The 24,988-nt window shown below is 33.7% G+C and overlaps 1 pseudogene; it reads right to left on the bottom strand.

Annotated features, from left to right (window-relative positions):
* Positions 1–20,769, bottom strand: part of LOC149580177 (monocopper oxidase-like protein SKU5) — a 186,485-nt pseudogene extending 165,716 nt beyond the window's left edge.
* Positions 20,770–24,988: the final 4,219 nt, after the last annotated feature.

The raw sequence follows: 24,988 nt of genomic DNA on the forward strand, positions 1-24,988 counted from the left end.
CGTTACATATGTAAATTAGGACGTCAAATCTTGCAAATAAGCTTTGGCTCATAAGTGTTTTTGTCACTAATGCCAAAGGGAGAGATTGTTAGAATTATGATATATTTGTCATTAGTGCAAACACTTATTCGATTTTGATTGCTTACTGAGCTCATCACTTAGTCTATAGTGTATACCAAGCATTTAGTGGTTACCTTATAAGTTCAGCAGGTAAATAGTTCTCATCGAGCATTCCAAAGGATACCGAGTGAATGGGCAATTCAACAGTGTTCACCAAGCAAAGCAAGGTAAATGAAGAACTCAGTGTTCACTAAGAAAAGCAAGGTAAATGAAGAACTCAATGTTCACTGACAAAAGCAAGGTAAATGAAGAACTCAGTGTTCACTGAGAAAAGAAAGGTAAATGAAGAACTCAATGTTCACCGAGCATAGGAAGGTTAAAAAGGGACTCAGTGTTCACCGAACACAGGAAGGTAAATGAAGAAGTTAGCTTCTAACGAGTGACACTATATCTACCAAGTCACCAATGGTTACTTAGTTCCAAGCAGTATTGTGTGGCTAGTATGAATCGAGCCTCTACTTCTATTGAGTGCATGATGATGTCGTAGATGCCAAGTATCAGAAGGTCGTCGAGTTAGCTTGAGGAACCCGAGTTTTCTACTATCTGGCCGACTCAGTAATGTTTTGTTCACTTATATTTTGGATGACCTTATAGTTGTAAATATTGGAATGGTATATATGTAATGTATGATATCATTTTTAGGATGGTATGGTGGATTAAAAAAAAAGGGAGTGATGTTCGCATATGAAGAAGGTATTGATATATTTTGAGAAAAGTAAAAGCGAATCAGCAGCAAAATAAAAGGAACACAACAAGGTCAACATAGGAGCAGAAAAGTTATATCTATCACATCAGGTGATCAATGCAACAAGGATCTTATTAGAAAATAGTTGTAAGCAAATCCACTACTTCATCCTAACAGGTGAATCAGTTTATAAATCCTTTAACAGGGTGGACCTAACAGTCTTTTTGTAAATCTCCTAACAGAGTGCATACTTCACTGTATGTTTGTAAATTCTCTAACAAGGTGGATCTAGCAGTCCTACTTGCTCCTAATAGGGCAGATCACCAGAATGATCATTATAAGCCTTAACAAGCCAACTTTATACTGTAGTATTGAAGTTTTGTGGGTATCATCCCCACCCCAGTTTTACTTTCTATTTGGAAGGTTTCTAGGTCACCAAATCTCTATGTACATGTGCAATGAATGTTTGTTCTTTCAGTTATGCAGTAGTTTAGATGAATGAATGGTGAATAGTTAAAATGCTGAATTATTTAAAGATTTTATAAGTTACTGATTCACCCCTCCCCTCTCAATAACCTATCTTATCCTGAATATTTCCAACAAATGTGTCACTCCTTGTAAAAAAACCCTAGAAAATAATGATGTCCCATGTTTTGTTGAATTTCACAAATTGACATTAAGTATAACATAGGGATACATGAAAAAATTTGGTTATACACTAGTTTTTTTTATATCTGTAAGTCCTTTGATCATTTTCATATTATAAGTCAACATCTCTAAAGTGTTTTAAGTTATGATGTCATGAAATCATTTCAATCACTACATCACTTTGATTTGATATCTAACTATTTTAGCAGCCACAAAGTCATGAAGTAATCATAAATATAGTCATCTCAACATCACAAATATTACTGTTGACTTTCAAGTTTGGGCTGCAAAGCAACAAATTAAATTAGATCAAAAGTTTGTGGCTTATATTAAACTTAAGATACTTCAAGTCATAATGATACAAAGGGTAACTGCAATAGTCAAGGTCTAAACTATTGCAATATCATTGGTAGTTAAGAGTAATGTGAGGTTATAGTTGCAAAGTGGAAAAGACTCATAATCGTGGCTTCACAAGGTGAAATGGTGAGTTAAAATCTTAAGTTGTGAGGTTGCAAATTAGAAGGTGATAGTTAATCTCAAAATGGTTATCGAAACATTGTGAGTGATAAAGTGGATATGGTTTTTCAAGTCATGAAGGTGTGAAAAGTGATTAGGATAGTTAAATTTTAAAGGCTATTGAGTTGTCACATGTTGTTAAAATTGACTTGAGGTCAAGGTACCAAAATGGTGAAAGATCATTATCACAACTTCACAAGGTTTAGTCATGAGTTAGAGTTTCCAGTTGCAAAGCTATGAAGCTAATTTAATAGTTAATGAAAAAACTATTGCACCATCTAAAATTTTGAGTTCCAGTTAAGTTCTTTCATTGCGAAGCTGTGAAGAAAAATAAAAGTCAATCAAGATAGTCATTGCAACCTCACATGGTTTAAAAGATCTATATGTCTGGTAGTTGCAAAGAGGCAAAAAGGTCAAGGTTTGAGTCATCCCAACATCACAAATGATAAAAATGTTGTGTCCTAAACCATGAAGAATTTGTTGAAAGGATAGTTTGAAGGATTTCTCTAATTCACAAGGGTTAAGTCATAGCTTGATTTTGAAGCAGTGATGATGCAAAGAGATATTAAGTAGCAATTTCAATTGACCACTATGACTAATGAAGTAAAGAATTAAAAGATAGTGAAGGTGCAAGATGGTTTAGCTCAAATAATTTCACTACTTTGCAAGGTATTGATAGATAATTTGTTTCAACGTCACAATGCAACAATAAGGTTAGTTTGATGGTTATCACCACTTCACAATGATTAGTAAGATGAAGTGACAAATAGTTGCAAGGAAGCAATAAAGGATAGAATAAAGAGATAATTTTTTTACAAGACCATGTGGTGAATGAATAAATAAGTTTACAAAGAGGATATTTACTTGCCATCGTAACATTGCACAATTAATAAAATAGTTAGGTATTCAAGTGGCGAAGCCATGAACTAGTTAAAATAACCTTTCTTGCATGGTCACAACTAAAAGTAAAGAAAGGTAAGAAACCATGGTGAAGAAGAGATAAAAAGGAATCACTAATTTGTAACCTTTAGTTGTAAAAGAATAAAATAAATTAAAATGTCCATGTCTAAGCTAGAAAAAGAGATGTGAGGTGGAAGTACAAATAGTGAAAAAGTGAAGATATCGCTAGCTTTTCAAGGACCAATAAGATTTCAAGCATGCCATTTTTAATGTCATTAATATCATGCTCCCTTTTGCCAAAAAAAATAAATTTGAAGAAGAATAGAGATTTTCATTACCAGTTGCATAAGTGTTTGGAATTTTAGAGAAAAGTTTGAGTTGTAGAGTCAATTTGAGCAAATTCTCGCATACAAAATTCAAGATTATTTTGATACTTTGGAGTCATGGTATAGAAGTAAGGAGAATTAATTGCACAAGCACAAATTGAGGAATCTACATTGAAAGAAAAAAACCCTATGCCTTTCATATTTGAATGGTTACAAATCCTACTGAGGTCCTCCAATGTGCAATCAGCCAATGACCATGCATTCAGGGACCCCTATAGCTTTTGTAGGGATGCAGAAGTATGAGACATAAATGGAAGCAAGTTATTTTGGTATTTCTACAAAGAAAAAGATAGAAAATGTTCCAATTTCAAACCCTTTGACTAGAAACTTGGGAAAACTAATTATGTCTAAGGTCTTTGTGGATGTTAACCTAGTCAAGGCACTAATCAGATCATATAATCTAGTCATCAAGGTCTTCCATAGAAAAGATATTAGTATATTTTTGGTGTTGGACAAAGAAAATTTCATTGAAGCTTTTGAATTGGGAGGTCCTATGTCATTACCAATTGTAATAGATAGCTTAAACCAAAATGTCAAAAACCAGAAGAGCTTCTACATCGACAGAGTTATAACCAGACATATTCCAATGTCAAGGAAATAAAAAGGAGAAATACCAAAGAAGGAGGTGGAAGAATTCACACCTCTTGAATTATTTCAAAAATATATGTAGAAAACTATTTTTGGTTTGAACAAAGCTCTAGGTTCATATGGAACCATGAATACTATTGGTGCACATTATATCATGGCTTTGAATATTCAGAACCCACACACAAACATTGGGTATGATTTTGTTACATACATAATCACCAGGATCCATGATGAAATTGGTACAATAGATGAGGGAAGGCTAGAGGAATTCAAATTTCATCACTACTCATTGCTCATGCATCTGATTTTGTACAACAATATGTAGTCCATTAATCATAGTTTTCTAGAAAGTATAGAAGAATGGTGAGAAACATTGCCAGTGCAACATTGGACAAGGGTATGAAAAAGATTTTTATTGGAAATGATTGAAAAGATCATGAGAAAAGTTGTTGGAATGATATATGGAAATTGTAAAGAATGTTCTCAATCATTATTTTGTCATTGATGTCAAACTTGCTACTTGCAGAAATGACAATTGCTTTAGTGATCCAAATACTATCAATTGGTTGATTGACAAGGAGGAGGAAATCAATAAGATGTAACTAGTACACCAAGAGAAAGGTTGAATTTATGATGTTGTAATGAAGTACAAGGATTAGTCAAGCCATTGATGAAATAAGTGTGTTGATGACATACTATAAGAAATAGAGAATGGGCACACAGAAACATATCAAATATGTAAGGTTTTAGCTAAGACATCTATAAAACCTAATTAAAGTTCATTAGAGAGAAGGAGCCGAGCAAGCTAGTAGGAGCCAAGAAAATTCCTAGTTGAAGCCGAGCAAGATCAATATCAAGTGCCGAGTAAACTTCATATGCCAAGTGATATCAAGTGTTGAGTAAACTTCAGATGTTGAATGATATCAAGTGCCGAGTAAACTTCAGATGCCGAGTGATATCAAGTGCTGAGTAAACTTCAGATGTCGAATGATATCAAGTGCCGAGTAAACTTTAGATGCTGAGTGATATCAAGTGTTGAGTAAACTTCAAGTGTTGAGTGATACAAGTACCAAGCAGATATAGGTGCTGAGTAACACAAAGATGCCGAGCACTAGTAAAACCAATAGTGTCGAGTAACACAGAGATGCCGAGCACCAGTAAAAACAATAATGTCGAGTTGCTACATTATTTTGAAAATTGAAGATTTGCCAGATCTAAGCTGACAAAGTTGTTATCTAGAAGTTTGTGAATTAAATGGAAGATATGAATGATGAGCTGGTGGCACAGAACACCATGTAAAATATTTTTAAGGATACAACTAACAAAGTTTCTAGATGAGAAAAAGATATGAGGTAGATACATTATATCTGACCTAATCCACTCTGAAACCCTAAAATTGGAGAAGTAGAATTGAGCGGCAAATGCAAAATCAGATTTCTATTTAAGGAGTCATAAGTTCATAAAAAAATAGAGAGAGGCGGTCAAGCATGAAAGCATAAAATGCTGAAGGAGGTGCTAAGGAGGAGAGAGAGCATAGTTACTCTGTTTCAATAAGAAGACCCCAGATATGGATGCATTGGCATGATGAGTAAGAAGACTCAAGGAGATGAAGCTTCATAAGAAGACAAGCAATAAAAGCTGAAGTGATTGAAGCCAAGCATAAGGATTAAACTAAAAGTGTGATCTAAAATCTGCAAAGTATGTTGTAAGTTATATCAGATCAAAAGGCCATTATCATTACTTTCTAGCAATTGTAATAGTTATTTTAAATCCTATGGACTTAGGTTGGTTTGATAGCCATGAGATAAATCCTTTAACAAGGTGACATTCCAAGTGACTGTTCTAAAGTCCTTTAACCAGACCCATTCCTAACAGTTTGGTGAAATCCTCTAACAAGGTCACATTTAACAGTGTGTTGTAAGCCTTTAACAGGGTAGGCTTTTAACAAGGCATCACTTTAGAAGAGTGAGAATCAAGTAGCATGTTACTGGTGGTTTTTCCCAAATTGGGTTTCCATGTAAATCATTGTGTCATGTGTTAATCTTGAATGCTTTATTTCTGCATATTGATTTACTGTAACTTACTAATATGGTTGATTTAAGTTTGGATGAATGAAAAGTGTATGGATTTATTAAAAGTGTAGAAAAAGTATTATTAGGGCATTTGGACCTTGAATAACTGATTCACCCCCCCCCCCCCTCCCCCCCAGTTATTCTAAAGAATTCTAACAATTGGTATCAGAGCTTTACTGCTGATTCAGTTTAAAGGAACTATAAGTAGAAAAGATCAAAATGCCTAAGAGAGAAGTTCCCAAGCTCAATAAAGACAACTTTGTTGCATGGAAAAGTTTGATGAAGCTACATCTTGGATCCATAGGAGATTATGCCCAAAATTCAATTGTCACTAAACATGTAGATCCAACTGGTACTCTTACTGCAGAAGACATGAAAAACAAGCAGGAACACAATTAGACAATGCTAGAGATTGCCTCTTCACTCAACTATGTTGAATTTGATGCTATCAAAGGATGTGACACTGTATTCAAAATGTGGAAAGCCCTATCAGACATCTATGGAGGAGATTAGAATGTACAAAGAGCAAAAAGAGAAAGTCTTAGAGGAAAGTTTGATGATATGAAAATGGAGGAAAATGAGAATGCTGCTCAGTATGGCGCAAGAATAAAAGAAGTGGTAAGTGAAATAAGATGCTTAAGTGGTCAACTAGATGAAGATACTGTTAGTAGTAAGTTCTTAAGAACCTTGCTCCCTATCTATGCTATTAGAGTATCGGCAATACAAGAACTAAGATGTATACCAAAAAACAATCTAAGTTTTGAAGGTATAATAGGTAGACTCACTACATTTGAGTTATCTAATTTTGACAACTACAGACTAGAGAATGCTAAATCTTCCTTTAAGGCCAAGTTATCACTAAAAGATGCTGAATAGGTGAAATCAAAGAAAGGAAGAAAAATGAAGTATGTATCCAGTGACAGTAGCACTAATAAGGAAGATGTGGAACAATTGGAAGCATTGCTTGCTAGAAGATTTCATAGAGGTAAAGGTAAATTCAAAGCTAAGATGCCTATCATTTGTTTCAATTGAAATGAAGTTGGTCATATTGCTGCCAGGTGTCCATAGAAAAAAGATTAAAAGGAAGGCAACAAAAACAAATTCAGAAGAGATGATGACAAAAGAGATTACAAAGAAAAAGGTCAGAAGTGTTATATTGTTGAAGAAAATTATGATGACAATGATGATGAAGTTTTTTATGTAGCCATGAAGGATCAATCTGATGAAGAAGATTCCACATCATTGGTAACATGTATGAACAAGAATGACAGGTGGATCATAGATAGTGGATGCTCACATCACATGACAGGAGACAAAAGTAAGTTTGTTAACTTTACTCAATATGATGGAAATAGTGTTAGATTTGGTAATGATGCTCCATGTCAAATCAAAGGAAAAGGTTCCATTAAGCTCACAGAACAAATTTCATGTAATGATGCATACTATGTTGAAGGATTAAACTACAATTTGTTGAGTGTCTCATAGTTAGGCAATATAGGATGCAAAGCAGAATTTGGAAACAAAACTGCAAAAAATCTATGATACTGATGGTAAACTGATAGGAAAAGGAGATCAAACAAGGAGTAATATGTTTTACCTTGATATGGATGATGTTTCTTGTTTTATTGCAAAATTTGATGATGAATGGTTGTGGCATAGAAGATTATGTCATGTCAACTTTGACAATCTAGTCAAGATCAGTAAAATGAAGAAAGTTAGAGGTTTACCAAAATTGAAGGAGCCTATTAATATCATGTGCAAACAATGTCAGCTAGGAAAGATGATAAAGTCAAGTTTCAAAAGGAAAAACTATACATCCAAAGAAGTACTTGAACTAGTTCATACTGACTTATGTGGTCCAATGGAAGTACAAAGCTATAGAGGAGATGAATACATAATGTTGTTTGTTGATGACTATTCCAAGATGATGACTGTTATGTTATTAAAACAAAAATTTGATGCCTTTAAAATGTTTAAGTGGTATGTGGCTAGAGTTGAAAAGGAAACAGGAAAAAGCTTGAAATGCCTAAGATCAGATAGAGGTGGTGAATTCACATGAAATGAATTCGAGATATTTTGTAATGATAAAGGAATCAAAAGACAAACATCAGCTCCTAGAACTCCCCCACAGAATGGAATTGCTGAAAGAAGAAATAAATCTGTGATTGACTATGCTAGAACATTAATGATGGAAAAGACTGTTGCTCTAAAATACTAGAGAGAAGCTATAAGTGTAGCTGTTCATAAACTGAACCGAGTACAAGTCAAGAAAGGTACAAATACAACACCTTTTGAATTATGGTATGGTCACTCACCCAATGTAAAACATTTCAAAGTATTTGGTTGCAAATGTTTCATCCTTAAAGATGCTAGAAATGGAAATTTTGATGCAAAAAGTGATGAAGGCATATTCTTTGGTTATTCTACTAGAAGTAAGGCATACAAGTGTTTGAATACTAACACTAATAAAATTGTAGAGAGTGCAAATGTAAACTTTGATGAACATACAGAAGTCCAAGCTAAAGAACCAAAAAGAATGGATGAATATAGAATCTTTGTGTATTCTTATGAAGGAATGACTAATGAGGATGACGTCAGTCAAATTGAAACTCAACAACAAGTTTCAGTTTCAGCCAACTCACAACCAGTGAATGCCGAGTTGCATTCAGAAGTCGAGTTGCAAAATGAAGAAAATGCACAATCTAATTCTAAAATAAGTACATATGAAAGAGATGTAGAACAACTTGAAAACTCAGTACATAGTGACCCTGAATCAGAAATATCAAACATGGAAACAAGGACAGAACCAAGATTATCCAAATATATAAAAAGACATCACCCTGCTGAACAGATAATTGGTGACAAAGATGCAAGACCAATGACAAGGAATAGACTAAGACATGAATCATGTCTAATCAAAAAATCTGGACCTAAGATAGTATATGGTGCATTACAAGATGATGACTGGTACAAAGCTATGGAAGAAGAGATTGATCAAATAAAGAAGAACAAAACCAGGAGTTTGGTTCCCAGACCAGTGGACAAGAATGTGATTGGCACCAAGTGGGTATTCAGAAATGAGCTAGATGAAAATGGTGAGATTACCAGAAACAAAGCTAGACTTGTATTCAAGGGTTATGCTCAAGAAGAAGGAATAGACTATGGGGAAAAATTTGCCCCTGTTGCTAGAATGGAAGGAGTAAGAACTTTACTTGCATATGCTGCATATAAAGATTTTAAAGTCTATCAGATGGATGTAAAATTTTCTTTTTTAAATGGCATATTAGAAGAAGAAGTCTACATTGAACAATCAGAAGGATTTGTTGATGAAAACAATATGGATATGGTTTGTAAGCTACATAAAGCACTCTATGGTTTGAAACAAGCACCTAGAGAATGGTATGAGAGACTTCACAAGTATCTAATACAAATAGGATTTGAAAGAACTGATGATAACAACAACATGTACATCAAAGTAGAAGAAGGTAAAGAAATGATTGTATCTAAAATCTTTGTGGATGACATAGTGTTTGGTGGAAAGGAAGTGCTTTGCAAAGGCTTTGCTAACAAAATGAAACATGAATTTGAGATGTCTATGTTTGGAGAAATCAAATTCTTTATTGGATTGAAAGTACATCAACTCAAACATGGTATATTTGTGGCACAATCAAAGTACATCAAAGAGATTCTTAAAACATTTATATTAGAGGAGTCCAAACCAGTCAACGCACCAATGGCATAGGAAATAAGCTGTCCAAAAATAATGAATCAGCTGAAGTCAATCAAACAATGTACAGATCCATGATTGAAAAATTACAATATATTGTACATAGTAGACCAAACATAGCATTAGCAGTTGGAATAGTGGCTAGATTCTCTACTAATCCTAAAGAAAATCATCTCATAGCAGTAAAAAGGGTAATGAGATATCTTAAAGGAACTGATAACTTTGGTCTATACTACAAAAAGAATGGAAAATTTGAGCTCAATGCATATACAGATGCAGATTGGGGAGGCAACATTGATGATAGAAAAAACACAAGTGGAGGTGCATTATTTATAGGCAAAAGGCTAGTTACCTGGACTAGCAAGAAATAAACATGCACATCTCAGTCCACTACAGAGTCAGAATATGTGGTAGTAGCAGTCAATTGCACAAACATTGTGTGGCTCACACATCTATTGGAAGGAATGAAAGAAGAGGTAACAAAACCTGTGATATTGTATTGTGATAACACAAGTGCTATAAACATATTCAAAAATCTAGTAATGCATGCAAAAACCAAGCACATCGCAATCAAGTATCATTATGTTAGAGAACTAGTAGAAGACAAATAAGTGAAGTTGGAATACATTCACACAAAGGAACAAACTGCATATATCTTCACCAAACCATTGCCAAAGGATGCTTATGAATATCTTAGAAGCAAGTTGGGGGTAATACCCCTAACTCAAGTAGTTTAAAGCAGCAAGGAAGCTGCCTTGCATCACTAGCAATGAATCATTGAAATATCAGAAGAATGATGCAAAGGATAACAACAGGAGCAGAAACCCCAAATCAGTCACAAGCATGGTGACAGAGGGAGAAAACAACAAGAAGCCAAAGCTCATATTTTGCATAATAAAGATGCTACATCTTTGGCATTTATGTCAAAGAGGGAGAAATGTGAAACCTGATCAATACAAAGAAAGAGGGAAATATATATGAAAGAGGGAGATATATGAGATCAGCTAGTAAAGATGAAGCCAACAAAGAAAAGTAGCAGATCACATATACAATCTTGGTGGTAACTAAGTTGATCAATTGATTAGTTTGGTTTGCCATCAATGCAAAAGAGGGAGAGTGTTGGAAATGATTGAAAAGATCATGAGGAAAGTTGTTGGAATGATATATGGAAATTGTAAAGAATGTTCTCAATCATTGTTTTGTCATTGATGTTAAACTTGCTACTTGCAGGAATGGCAATTGCTTTAGCGATCCAAATACTATCAATTAGTTGATTGACAAGGAGGAGGAAATCAATAAGATGTAACTAGTACACCAAGAGAAAGGTTGAAGTTATGATGTTGTAATGAAGTACAAGGATCAGTCAAGCCATTGATGAAATAAGTGTGTTGATGACATACTATAAGACATAGAGAATGGGCACATAGAAACATATCAAAGATGTAAGGTTTTAGATAAGGCATCTATAAAACCTAATTAAAGTTCATTAGAGAGAAGGAGCCAAGCAAGCTAGTAGGAGTCGAGCAGATTCCTAGTTGAAGCCGAGCAAGATCAATATCAAGTGCTGAGTAAACTTCAGATGCTGAGTGATATCAAGTGTTGAATAAACTTGAGATGCTGAATGATATCAAGTGCCGAGTAAAATTTAGATGCTGAGTGATATCAAGTGCTGAGTAAACTTCAGATGCCGAATGATATCAAGTTCCAAGTAAACTTCAGATGCTGAGTGATATCAAGTGCTGAGTGATACAAGTACCAAGCAGATATAGGTGCTGAGTAACACAGAGATGCCAAGCACCAGTAAAACCAATAGTGTCAAGTAACAGAAAGATGTTGAGCACAAATAAAAACAATAATGCTGAGTTGTTGCATTATTTTGAAAATCAAAGATTCGCCAGATCTAAGCTGACAAGGTTGTTATCTAGAAGTTTGTGAATTAAATGGAAGATAAGAATGATGAGCTGGTGGTACAGAACACCATGTAAAATGTTTTTAAGGATACAACTGACAAAGTTTCTAGATGAGAAAAAGATATGAGGTAGATACATTGTATCCTACCTAATCCATTTTGAAACCCTAAAATTGGAGAAGGAGAATTGAGCGGCAAAGGCAAAATCAGATTTTTATTTAAGGAGTCATAAGTTCATAAAAAAAGAGAGAGAGGCGGCCAAGCATGAAAGCATAAAATGCTGAAGGAGGTGCTAAGGAGGAGAGAGAGCATAGTTACTCTGTTTCAATAAGAAGACCCCATATATGGATGCATTGGCATGATGTGTAAGAAGAATCAAGGAGACAAAGCTTGATAAGAAGACAAGCAATCAAAGCTGAAGTGATTAAGCCAAGCATAAGGATTGAACTGAAAGTGTGATCTAAAATCTGAGAAGTATGTTGTAAGTTATATCAGATCAAAAGGCTATTAATGTTACTTTCTAGCAATTGTAACAGTTAGTTTAAATCCTTTGGACTTAGGTTGGTTTGATAGCCATGGGATAAATCCTTTAACAGGGTGACATTCCAAGTGAATGTTTTGAAGTCCTTTAACCAGGCCCATTCCTAACAGTTTGGTGAAATCCTCTAACAAGGTCACATTTAACAGTGTGTTGTAAGCCTTTAATAGGGCAAGCTTTTAACATGGAATCACTTTAGAAGAGTGAGAATCAAGTAGCATGTTACTGGTGATTTTTTCCAAATTGGGTTTCCATGTAAATCATTGTGTCATGTGTTGATCTTGAGTGCTTTATTTCTGCATATTGATTTATTATAACTTACTAATATGGTTGATTTAATTTTGGATGAATGAAAAGTGTATGGATTTATTAAAAGTGTAGAAAAAGTATTATTAGGGCATTTGGACCTTGAATAACTGATTCACCCCCCCCCCCCCCCCCCCCCTGAGTTATTCTAAAGAATTCTAACAATTTTACCCTTATTCTAATACTATTTCTTTCTATAATGTTTTTGTATACCCTATTATGAACTTGTTAGGGGCTATAGTAGAAAGAATACCTAGGAGTGTTAGGAAATTGGTTAAGCCCAATCTATGTTATGATGAGGGAAAGAAAATAGGGCATGACTAGAGAAGTGTATTTCTATTTTAAGATTATATAGTCATTAGGGTTTAGGGATGCCCTCAACCACCCCATTTCCTCCCTAAATATGTTCCAGAAAGAATAGGAATTGTAGAGATCTTTTGGAAATTCATTTCATTAAATAGAGAATATTTAGGCCAGACTGTCAAAAGAGGCACATTCTTGTGTAGATGCACCAAAGTAGGAGATTTTGAGATTGGGAAGAATGCAATAGAGGAAACCGATGCCTTCCTGAGAAGTTATAAATTGCCAACTAGTCCTACAAGAACTTGTGACCTATATAGTGTGGTTAGGAATGCCTTGAAATATATGAGATGATTCACTCTAGCCCCAATCAAGGGTTTATGGAGGAAGATGCAATTGCTAATTTCCTTAATGAGAATGTGTGTAGAGAGAGAATGACAAAATTAAGTGATGTAGTAAGTTTTGAAATAGAGATGAAAAGGGTTGATCCATCTTCTAAAGGATTCTACCATAAAGTGGACTATTGTTCCAAATTTAATAAATGCATTTATAAATTTGATGAGATAGTGGCCTAGGTTCCTAAAGAAATTAGAAATAGAGTAGATCATGACTCTATTGAGTAGGAAATTATTGTGGTGGTCAATGATGATGAAGATCAACCAGAGAGCTCAGAGTGGGCTTACCGAAAGAGAGAAAGAGAAAAATATGGTAGAGATTCTACAAAAGGCTAAAGAAATGGCCCTATAAATTTAAACAAGGAGCACTTAGTACTTTGATAATGCATGGAGAAGCTACTTGATAGCCCAAGCCACTAAGGATGAACAAAGGGCCAAAAAGTTGGAGCTTCAGGCTCAAATGATTGATCATAGAATCATTGAGGATATTGTATTCATGAGTGATGAAAATTTCATCAAGACAAAAGAATTGAATTTTTTTTTGTTCAAATTAAAGAAAAATGAATTGTCATTATAGATGAAACTAGCTGAATCTGATGAGGTAGTTGTTGAGATGGTACAAAATCTACAAGAGTATGATCCTGCTAGTGAAACCCTCAGTGTGGAAGAGGCCAGAGATCTGATGCAGAGGAGTGGAATGATTGTATTCGTAGGATAGGATATCAATTCCTCATTCCTTCTAGATCAAATGAGGAGAAAAGAGAGGACAATCTCATTTGAAGATGAGAATCAATAGGGGTAGTTGAGAGGGTTTGGGTACAACATTGATGCCCCATATGGAGTTTAGCTCCTGAAAACTAGAACCCAACCCTCATAGAGATTAGGGATTGATCCCCTAGGGGAAATGTGATATTTTGGAATGTCCATTCCACCTCAAGTAGCCAGATTTATTGGTTGCAAACTTCAATATCATTGTTAGGGAAGAAAAAAATTGATGTTCTTGAAGAGTAGCTTGAAGAAGCCTATAAGAGGTACATAAAAACCAAGACACATTATGAGGAAGAAATGAAGAAAATTTATGTGCTAGAGTGAAAAAATATTCAATTAGAGAATGAGATAGTGGTTTTGAAGAACATTGCTAGATCCATTACTGAAAATTGAAGACAAGGGCATATAGAAAGAGGGTCATGCACTTCAGACAAAGGACATGACAAGTCAGGCCATGACAATGGATGAAGAAGAGTTGGAGTCCAACAAGGAGATAGAAATCAAAATAACCAAGAACTTGTTGATTCATATGGTCAACCCCTTAAAGTTGGTTTCTTAGAATGTGCATATCAACTTTCTTGCTTTGCAAGGGGCATAATATAAATGTTTTGAGGCAACTGCTCAGTTATCTCCTTTATTTACTATATGGCTCTCCTACACCAAATTCTTTGAGATCCTTGTGCACATGCTTCCCTAGAAGAAGGACTTACCAAAGGGGAAATTTATTTTTGTCAAAAAGCTAATTCACAAGGTAAAAGAGTTGAATGATTTCTTTGTGGGAAAGTTGCAATTAATTCAAAATAAGATGAAAATAATTGACATACGAACACCTAATTTTGTACCCAACATTTTGGATAATGATGGTGGAGTCAAGGAATGGCTATAATGATTATCATCCTTTGATTACATTTTTAATAGCTCTAGATTCATGGCCTATTGCAATGGTGAGGTTGATATAGTGGTAGTCTATGATTTAATTGATATGTTGTATAAACTGGAGACCGAGATGGGTCAGATAACTGTAGAGGTAAAAGCTATAATAGATGCTAAGTGGAATAAGTTCCTTGAGGAACTAAATGGTATTAGAGATGCTACCTAGCTTGATGTGGACACTGATATAGCTATTTGGGAGGTTATAGCACAGATGTAGGCCCTACAATCTAGAGACAGTGACTAGGTAGTTTAAAGATATTATTAAAGGCAGAAGAGACAGAATGAAGAAAAGAAAGTGATACGTTGTTATTTAGAAAAAGCATTTTTATGTGAAAGGCACCCGAGAAAAGTGCCACATGCCGATTTTGCAACTATTTCCCCAATTTTGATCAAATGCAGAGAATATTTTATAAAGTAGTTCAATATAATAATATATTTGTATTTGATTTCAAATCATTTTTTGACATGTGTCCTCCCATTTGAAGCTTTTTGCAATCCTTCTTATAAAAGGATTTCCAAGATGCAGAGTGAGGGTCTGAGTCCTATAGAATTTTTAGTGTTTATGCTAATTGCAGTTGGTCCAAAGTTTGGTGTCAATTGTATGTTGTTTCATGTTTGCAAATCTAAGAATAAAATGAATCTTCAATGTCATATTTTGTCATATTTTGAGTTATATTATGATATTTATGTCATTAATGTATGGTTTTCAAGGAAAATTAATACAAAAGGAAGTTCTGCATATCTGTATCTCTAAGTTTTGTCTCCATTTTCATGTATTTGTTATTTTAAGATTGAAATAAGAAAAGTTCTTTGAATTTAATGCAGCTTGGATGAGTTGTATATCTTTTCATTATTTCTTTTAATTTAATGAATTAAGTAAATGCTTCCATGAATTGGTAGGGTTTCTAGGTACATGGGAGGGATATCATAAGAATGGAATTCAAGGTTAAGAACTAATAAGTTTAAAGTGCAAGTCAATTAAATAGGTCAAGGGTTACTGGTATGACTCTATATAACAATGCATATGGTACTGGTCATTAATTCATATGAAAATTGATACTATCATATTGGTTGCACAATACACATTTTAAAATAAATTGTTTAATTTTTGTAATGAGAACTACATTGTTGGTCATTCCCCTATTGTAATAGCTTTCTTGGAGCTCATAGTTGGTTGTTGTAACACAAAAGTTGATTACAAAATCAAGAAGATTATTAACCATTTATTTGCTATAAGGGATTAATTTGTGAAAGAATATTAGTGAAGAAGCCAATTAATCCTTAGGTGCACCAGCCTTGGCCTTGCAGACCCTAAAGAGTAGAAAGCGCTTGTGTTCTTTGTCAAAGTTGGTCCAGATCTAAAAATAATTTATACTGAATATCTAAAAATAATTTATACTGAATATGGGAACTAGCTAATCCTTAGGCTTTTATTTATCTTCTACATCCTGGTATTTGTTGTTGGAACTTGTAGTTGTAAAAACATCAACATGACCTTTTTTTGCCATTTCAAAATTTGACTTTCCTACACCTTGTAAGTATCATCAAGGGCTCAAAATTAAATATTTAGCAACCTATAAATCATAAGAAAAATATAATTGTTTTATTGAATGATGCAAGATTTCCCTTATATCACTAGATCCTCTTACATCACAAGGACACTTGGAATGGTTAACAATCTATGAATATAATTTTAATCTTAGGAGTTGGAAACCAAATTGGCGACAACAAAAGTGACTTTAGACAAGTCTATAGTTGTGAAGCTAATCCACGTTGGAAAATAATCAATATAAAAACTTTAATTGGAAATATATGGTAATGAGATTGGAAGATGAAATTAGGATGAACTAAGTTACAATTATAGGCTAGGTGTTTTATTTAAAACACTTTAGTAAGGTAAGCTAAATAAATAAGGGGAAAAGGCATGCATATGCAAATTCTAGTATTAAAATAACTATTACAATGGTATACACTATATAGTAGTTGTGCTACTATATGTATTTAATTATGTAGCAACTATTGATTTTATTCATATTTACGCGACGTCATGAATGAAAATTTAAAAGGATTGATTAGAATACTTTATATTACTAATATTTAGGGTCTATGAATTATTGATCTATTTTTATGTTTAAACTAAAACTAGAATTATATGGATTCAAATAAATTTATGTGGACTCCAAATTTATGTATTATTATTATTTCATCTTTTCACGTGATAAGAATCCATAATTAATGGGTTTTGTAAACTAGAAATTTTCATTGATAACCATTTAATTAGATAAATAATAAAATAATACAAATGGGAAACACAGCTGATGTGGAGAGCACAGTGGAAGGTTAATGAATCCAATCACAAATATAGATCTTCAAAACCGATAGCAAATTACAAAGGCTTCCATTACAATACATAATATTCTTAAATCCAAATAGTCAAAGAGAAAATCAAATGTAGATACAAAATGTTATTTATTCATTCTTTGTATTACATTGACTACATTGATCTTTCCCCTCCATTCTACTTGGACTCTCCACTATCCCACTACTACTCTCGGGTTCTTGAATATAAAGATCTTCAAAACAAGACAACCCAACAACTAAATTTAAAAATAACTTTTAACTCCCCTTTCCCAACTTAATCTACTTCCTCTAATGGTTTTACAATACCGATTAGAGTAAGTTTCAAAACTATAAAAGACACTACAATAATATCAACTTCATGATAATACCAAACATATATTAAATCAAAATACTATCATCTATCTCAACCATAATAAACACTCTTACTCAATCGATTGCATTCGTCTTATAAAAAAAAACACTTATAATGCATGTATGATCTCAAATATCTAAAAGGTCTTGAATCTTGTAATGCCCTTGCATCATACTCCCAGGGACAGAAAAATTGAAGTCCCATTGAATTGTTATGTTTTTCTTTTGGGTTTTCCAATTGCATGGAGGTAATAATGTCACCATAAGAATGATCGAATTGATGTCGCTCACCATAACATGCTGATTCCAACCTGTATAATGAATATCCTTCATGGTATCTTCATTGCATCTTGGAAAAAATACATTTTCCAGCTGCATATCACCTGCAAAAAAAAACCAATCAACTTGATATACAATCTAATCTTCTTCCTATTTATATATCTCTAGAGCATCACAATGATCAACAGATACTTCATCCTTATCATTAATAGTCTTCTCTTTAGCCTGTAATCCTTGGACTATGTCCATTTCGTCTTGATCATTTTTGTCAACATCTCCATTTGATGTGGAGAGAGTTCACAATAATGAAAATAAAATAATAAATGACACAATTTACAAGGGAACTTTATGGTAGACTCCTCCTAGCACTTCTTACTCTTGAACTAGGGCTTTCTCAATCACTTGATTAAACACACTTCCAATCCCAACTAACAATGAATTCAACTTCACATGTACATTGTTTAATGTCTCCAATCAGCAAATAAACCCCTTGTTTGGGTAGAATCTCTATCTTGTTTAATTCTGCATGTGCTTGTTTAGTAATATATCATACATGTTAGAATAACACTTTCCATGAGTATCAGGCCTTCATCCTCATGGAAAGATCTTCATTTCCTTTAAAACCTTATTAATGCATTTTTAGAGCCAACCAATCAATTTGCGAACCACAATATGGAATTTGAATTGCAGAATATCTAAATTTTAATATTGTTGTTCACCAGTCCATACATACCAGTCTTGCAATATTTTCTCTCCCCTTTTACATCAGAGACTCTTTCAAATTTATAAGAAACCCTAAAATAATTGATTCCAACCAACTATCATCATTGAGATGGGTATTTTAAAATTATTACATACTAAACTTCCCTCTAAACTAGCCATTATCTTTTTTTTTATTCAATGTTTGAACTTGAAAAACCATACAATGGTTTTATTAAGCATTAAACTCTTTTCTATACCTAAACCTATCTTGAAGACCTAATATTATTTTAGCATCATTATAGGTTCCAAGACTGCCCAATTGATTTGATGACCTTGTTTATACATTCCTTCCTTCTTATTTTTTTTGAGGACCTTTGCGGTCTTTATAATCTTCAACTATGGCTTGAATATTTGAGGTGCTCCTGCACCATACTCCCCATCATAAAAGGAACTCTTGCCCCAAGAGTTGACTTGTGATCCATTGTTCCTTGCTCCCATCTACTGCTATTGAGGGGTGGAATTATTCCTCAAAGTGATTTTCTCCTTCATCCTGGTTCCTGCAGTCACACACCAAGATTTAAATACATAAATATTTGGGTTTGACTATCCTCTTGCTTGATAGTATTGCTGCTGCACATTAGACTGCTAGAAAGTCTTTATTTGTCTCTACTCTGTCATCATATCACCTTCATCTATCTTCCCTCTTAGAGGACACTTCATTGCTCCAACCAAAACAAAAGGTTGTTCTACCAACCCTGCCACCCCTAGATTGTCCTGCCTCTTAGCCTAGCATTTCTTCCAGCCAGTATCATAATGTGGAGTACCCTGAACTTGCACAAGAATATCTCTACCAAAACACATCAATATAGTTTCCTTATGACTCCTCACCAATGGATGCAACTTATACTTCACCTTTCCTTGTTGAACTACATATGTATTTCATAGTCATTATGCATGACTCTCCTTGAACATTGCCAAGATCTTCCCAAAATGAGATGCTCGCAAGTCATGTACATGACATCACATAGTACCTTGTCCCTATAACTCCCAACTAAAAACTCAACCATCACTTGATCCTTAACCAACAAATTCTGATTCTCATTGACCCAAGTAGCATAATAAGGAGTAGCATGTGAAAAAGTTTTCAAATTCAATTTCTTAACAACTTCATAAGATAACATATTATTACTTGCCCCTGAATCAATTATAAACTTACATACCTTGCCTTGAATGAGACAATTTGATCTGAATATGCCTGGATGTTTTGGTATTTGATTGCTTCTTCCCATCAGTAAGCACTCTCCTTCTTTTGGAAGAAGTTCAATGGGTTCATTCTGCTAATCCTTTCTAGGCTCTTCATCAACCAAGTTTACTCTTCTCTCTCTCCCTTTATCTTCATGCCATTTAGGACACCGAAAGGACTGATGGCCTAATTCATTACAAGTGAAGCATCTTCCTTTGAATAGTCCACTTCCTCTTCCTCCACTTCTTCCACCTCTATAACCCCCTCTTGATTCTAAAAATATTTTCTCCTTATGCTTATCTTTGCTGCTTTGAAAATCAGTAATACCTCTTCCCCCTCTTCCTCTCATGGAAGATCCACCTCTATTGCTGCTCTACTTTTCTTGTCTCCTTCTTATCTTCTCTTCAGCCCTCAAGGCTAACTGATAACATTCATCAATTGACCTCGAGGTAGCAAGACTAAGTTCATCCTGGATATTGAACCTTAGTCCCCCCATATACCTTGCAATCTTTTCTTCCATCTCTTCATCATGATCCACCCTAATATCAAGCTTGTGAAATTCTTCAGTGTACTTCTGTACATCCATCTCCTTTTGCCTAAAATCTCTCATTTTCTTGTACAACTTTACTCTATAATCCTTTGGCAAAAATTTTTCCTTCATTTTGTCCACCATAGTATGCCAAGATGTGATCTTGGGTCTACCATTCTTCCATCTGTTTGCCTGGATGCAATCCCACCACAACAAAGCATGTCCCTTCAACATGGACTTTGCTATCTTCACTTTTTCCTTCTCTTCTATCCCTTCACACTCAAAGAAATTTTCCATTGCATCGAACCAATCTATCAGTTCTTCATCATCCATCCTTCCTCCATGCACAGCTAAGTCTGTCCTTACCCTTTTATCTTCATTTCTTATGGCTTTTTCCAACTTAGCTATTATTACTTCCTTGGGGTCCTTTTCTTCTTCCTCTTCTTCATCTCTGACTTCTTCATCTAATCTAATGCTCTTATCTTTCTTCTCTAGTGATGAAAGCCTCTCCATCATGGACTTTATCAATCTATATTTTTCAGCATTCTCTTTGTCCCTTTGTTCTAATGATGCCCTTAACTTTTTTTTATCTGCCACTTATTCTTTCACTATATTTGCCAACTCCATATTTGTCAACCTTGTAGGAATCTATTCTTCTCCTTTAGACATGGCTACTTGATCAACTTGGTACAAGAATCTACTATATGGTTACTCCTCCCAGGATAGTTCAACTGCAAGGGCTCACTAAGGGATTCAAGAACCAACTTTGCAAGACCAATTACACTTCCACAAGACCTTTTCCTTGCTCTGATACCAATTTGATGTGGAGAGAGTTCATAATAATGAAAATAAAATAATAAATGACACAATTTACAAGGGAACTTTATGGTAAACTCCTCCTAGCACTTCTTACTCTTGAACTAGGGCTTTCTCAATCACTTGATTACATACACTTCCAATCCCAACTAACAATGAATTCACTTTCACATGTACATTGTTTAATGTCTCCAATCAACAAATAAACCCCTTGTTTGGGTAGAATCTCTATCTTGTTTAATTCTACACGTGCTTGGTTAGTAATATATCATACATGTTAGAATAACTCTTTCCATGAGTATCAGGCCTTCATCCTCATGGAAAGATCTTCATTTCTTTTAAAACCTTATTAATGCATTTGTAGAGCCAACCAATCAATTTGCGAACCACAATATGGAATTTGAATTGCAGAATATCTAAGTTTTAATATTGTTGTTCACCAGTCCATACATACTAGTCTTGCAATATTTTCTCTCCCCTTTTACATCAGAGACTCTTTCCAATTTATAAGACACCCTAAAATAATTGATTCCAACTAACTATCATCAGAGTTTGGTATTTTAAAATTATTACAAACTAAACTTCCCTCTAAACCAGCCATTACCTTTTTTTTTATTTAATGTTTGAACTTGAAAAACCATACAATGGTTTTATTAAGCATTAAATTCTTTTCTATACCTAAACCTATCTTGAAGACCTAATTTATTTTAGCATCGTTATAGGTTCCAAGACTACCCAATTGATTTGATGACCTTTTTTATACATTCCTTCCTTCTGATTTGTTTTGAGAATCTTTGTGGTCTTTATAATCTTCAACTATGGCTTGAATATTTGAGGTTCTCCTGCACCAACAACGTAATTATATACTCCACACTCCATGTTGTTGTTTGCTCCTTGCATGTGAGTGAGTTTTAGAGACCATTAAAAGGCTAGTTAGTGGTATCTTGGGGGACATGGTGCCTTTGGTGTGATGACCTCATTTATGAAGTGATGCTTTGCCCCTTAGTTGACATCTTGGACTCCGAGGAGAGGTGTAGTACCATACTGGTTGATTGATTTATCAGATCGATTGCTGGGAAAATGCTATTCTAGATCTAGATGATGGGTAGATAGCATATTTTGTATCTAAAATTCTTCAGTGGGTGAGACATAGTCAAAAGTGGATAAAAGAAGGATTCATTGAAAATGCTTGAGAAGTGTTGATATAAAACAAACTAGTAATCCATAGTAGTAGTAAACAATTCTAGGTTTCAATATAAAAGAAACTAAATCATTATATTTTCATTGAAAATCTTGTGGAAAACCCTAGAAACCTAATATTTATGTATTTCTATGTTCTTTCTTATTTTTGTAATCATGAGGTGTATACAAGTCAAGACAGAAAGACTAATTTCCATGGAGAACTTTTGCATCATATAAAATGCAATGGAGAATAAAACTATGAACAAGTTTAAAGAACTTGAGGAACATCTCTTGTTAAGAATGTATCAAAAATGATTTGTTATGCCTTCTGAGTAAGGTGGACAAAGTAAAAAAAAATAAAAATAAAAGATATTTGGAAGCATCATTACATGCAAAGTGAATTAATTCATTGCATAGAAGTGAAGTCCCAAAGGTGCCAGTCCCACAGCAACCCCTTTCAGTCACCTCCAAACCTGCCATGTAACATAGGATATCAAGATTAGTGATAATTCTTGCTATATGTTAGAATAGCTAAAAATTTCAAATTAAATAGTGAGACTTACAAACAAACACGCAGGTATGAAATATATATAGGTTAGTGTTACCAAAGTAGTCAGAGATGACCTTTCCATTAGAGAACATTCCTGTGGGAATGTGATCTTTCAAATCTCTTTCATATGGAAGAAAATCAGCTTTAATTGTGGTAATAATATAGCCATTATTCCTTGTATCTCCATAAAAGTCACCAAACATAAAAATGGCAGGTACTTTCTGTCCTCCAACAAACATAATGTAATAACATTTCTGAGCTATTATGATGATCAAATTGAAAAGTACTCAGAGCAAAACAAGAGATTGTGCCGCTGATTTCAATGCTACTATATGTGCAATTTTTGAATTGAAGGACATATTTTGACTAGACCCTTTTTTGAGGTGAACTGACAACAATGGAAGGCAGAAAGCTTCCCTTTGTATGGTTTGTCATTAATCAAACTATAGGCAAATTTGTGGTGAAGTAGGTGATAAATTTAAGTGAATGAATAATTAATCCTTCTGAAGGTAATCAGTGATGGTATTAAAGATTTGGAAATTAGTTGTAAATTTTGTTTTCTATTCAATTAAATGCTTGAGATACCTAATTTAAGTTATAAAATTTATTAGACAAATTTTATTATTGAGTATTGATTTTGGGAATTTGGTTTGGGCCCAAACAATTCATTGTAGACAATGGAATATTACATTTTGAAATTAAGGTTCAAAAGTAACAAAGTGCACATTTTGAAGCATATGATGGAGGGGAGAAAGATGAATTAGATAAGACTTTTATGTAGGTTAAGCATACAAATGATTGACCAGAACATCTTAAATAATTCTTTTGATGTGCCCCAATTATAGATGGACAACATGTAGGTGATATGATAAGATTAGCTAAATATGACACTTCCAATTTTGTAAAATTACATAAAGAAAAAGGTCTAGTTATACATGCATGTTCAAGAAAATTTAGATTAAGGAATCAAGAATCACACTCATATAAAAATTTAATTACATTTTGGGAATTCAGGTTGGACTCATACAATTCATTGTAGAGTTAGCTGAGACCTTTATGTAGGTTAAGCATACAAATGAATGAGAAGAACCTCTTAATCTACACTTAAAATGAGAACAAACTTTTGGTGGAAGCCATGTAGATGATGATGATAATCTTAATAAAAATGTGACATTTATTGTTTATAAAACTACACAAAGAAAGAAAGAATAGTTATACACGTGTTTAAGAAAATTTAGATCACATAGATGGATAAATAATTATAGAATTATATTGATGGTCAAAACTTACTCCCACATAAAAATGTTGACTAGATTTTAGGATTTTGGGTTGGTCATAAACAATTCATTGGAAGGAGTGAAATACTTGATTTTCACATTAAGTTGAAATGCTCTTAAATACACATATTGAAGAACATGATGGCGGGGAGAAAGGTGAATTAGGTGTGGCTTAAATATGTACCTAGGTTAAGAATATAAATAAATGACTAGATTTTCTAAATCTACTACCTGAAATGATTCATGAAATGATACAATCTAATTGATGGTTTAGAGTTCTATAGTTTATTTTTTTTCACATGACTTGATAAATTCTATTTTTTCAAAAAATAAATATTTTGATGTATGTGAATTTTTGATGGTGAACATATTGGAGGTAATGATGATATTCAATATATGACATTTGGGATTTTGTAAAATTACTTAAAGAATGAAATAATGGTTATACATGTGTGTTTTTAAAAAAATCAAATAGCAGGTTAAAAGAGTACAAGGTCATATTGATGGCCAAGAAATACTTCCAAATAAAAAAATTTAAATTTTATTTTAGAAATTTGGGTTAGGCCCAAAAAATTCATTATGGAGACTAGAATGTTACATTTTGAGACTAAAGTTGAAAAGCTATAAAGTGTTCATGATGAAGAACATAATGGACAACAGTTCAATGAGACTTTTATGTAGGTCAGCATACAAAGGAATGACTAGATTGTAAGTAAACTTTATTGCATTATTTCCTTTCTCTCTATTGTTATTTCCTTTAGATTTTGATGTAATGAAAATGGACATTAAAAATACTTAATTTTTTTTTTTAAAAACAATAGGATTGAGTTTCAATGTATATAAACAATAATTTTTTGATGGTTTGGAACACATAATTCTGAGTGAGCTATTATTTCCTTACCTATAG

This window comes from Cupressus sempervirens, chromosome 1 (genome assembly GCF_028749045.1).
Source record: "Cupressus sempervirens isolate cs-2001-9-10 chromosome 1, ASM2874904v1, whole genome shotgun sequence".
NCBI classification, from domain to species: domain Eukaryota; kingdom Viridiplantae; phylum Streptophyta; class Pinopsida; order Cupressales; family Cupressaceae; genus Cupressus; species Cupressus sempervirens.